Source organism: Mastomys coucha, unplaced genomic scaffold (genome assembly GCF_008632895.1).
Source record: "Mastomys coucha isolate ucsf_1 unplaced genomic scaffold, UCSF_Mcou_1 pScaffold5, whole genome shotgun sequence".
Taxonomy (NCBI): domain Eukaryota; kingdom Metazoa; phylum Chordata; class Mammalia; order Rodentia; family Muridae; genus Mastomys; species Mastomys coucha.
In genome coordinates this window covers 96,922,742-96,923,833 of record NW_022196911.1, presented here as the reverse complement: position 1 = coordinate 96,923,833, position 1,092 = coordinate 96,922,742, and the positions used below count along the sequence as shown (strand labels likewise).

Sequence of the window (1,092 nt, the reverse complement as noted above, 5' to 3'; positions counted from 1 at the left end):
AGGTGGGGAAAACCTGAGCCTTTTCTGCAGAAGTTGAAATGTCTGGGCTGTCCCCGCCCTCTGTGTGTGGTCACAGTGACTTTACTTGGCAGGATCACGAGGAAAGGAATTGAAAACTAAGTTGGGGGGGTTGCAAGGAGGACCGGAGGATGGGAGGGACCTTGCTTTTTAGATGCTCTGCTAGGACCAGATAGAGCAAAGGGCTCAGGAGCGGCAAGCCTAAGCCTTTTCCCCTGTCTTCCTCCTCCACTCTGTACAATGGATTGGATAGGAGCCAGTTAGACCCTCGGCTCCAGATGAACATCAACAAGCAAAGCTGGCAGTGGCCATGAAGGTAATTTTACCAATGGGAACAATAAAAGGCCAGATAGGGGAAGTGACTTGACCAGACTCTTGGAGCCTGTGTGACAAATCCAAGCCCATTGCCCCATGATAGGTGGACCCCACTTGGCACCTGTGTCCCCCAGTCTTTCACAGTGGACGTGACAGGAGATTCATTAGGTTGCCCAAGATCTCTGAGTTACATCTATAGGCAGAGGACCACACTGGTCATGCCCTCCATCTAGACACCCAGGAGTGGCTGGTACAGAGCTGCCCACCCACTTGCAGGCATTGACTTCTCCAGACCCCTCCCAGCCGGGCCTGCAGAAGTCTGGGGCTCCCACATCTGGCTGGGCTGGGCTTGGCTTGCTGGGAAGGTGGCTAGGTCTGCTTACTCAAAAGCTGGCATGGAGGTGCCATCGAGCAGAGCTGCAGAGTCCGTTCATGTCTCCAGACCTCACCAGGATGCACAGGTGGCTGGCTTCCTGGCTTGCCTCTGGCTTTCTCCTCATTGAGCCGTTTTGAGGTTCCTAATCCTTGTGTCTTTAAGCATCATTTTCTTGTTTCTTATCACTATTGTGTGTGCATGTGCTGTGGCCCTCATGTGGAGGGGACAATAATCACGGAATAATGTCTTTCTGTGTATGGGTTGCCAAACTTGCTTGGCAAGCGCCTTACCAACTGAGACATTTTGCCAGTTCGTCTGGTTGAGTCTTTCGCTGCTTGATTCTACCTTTTTCCATGCCTCTGCTATCTCGAAGAGACTCAGTG

The 1,092-nt window shown here is 52.2% G+C and overlaps 1 long non-coding RNA gene across 2 annotated transcripts in view; it reads left to right on the top strand.

Moving 5' to 3' along the window:
* LOC116078123 overlaps window positions 1–1,092 on the top strand; it is a 4,718-nt gene that overhangs the window by 681 nt on the left and 2,945 nt on the right. The window contains exon 2 of one of the 2 annotated variants that reach the window (XR_004113434.1): window positions 272–334. This is a non-coding gene — a long non-coding RNA (uncharacterized LOC116078123). Of the gene's footprint in view, window positions 1–72; window positions 335–1,092 lie in introns of those variants that run through there. The other variant, XR_004113433.1, reaches the window with a different exon arrangement.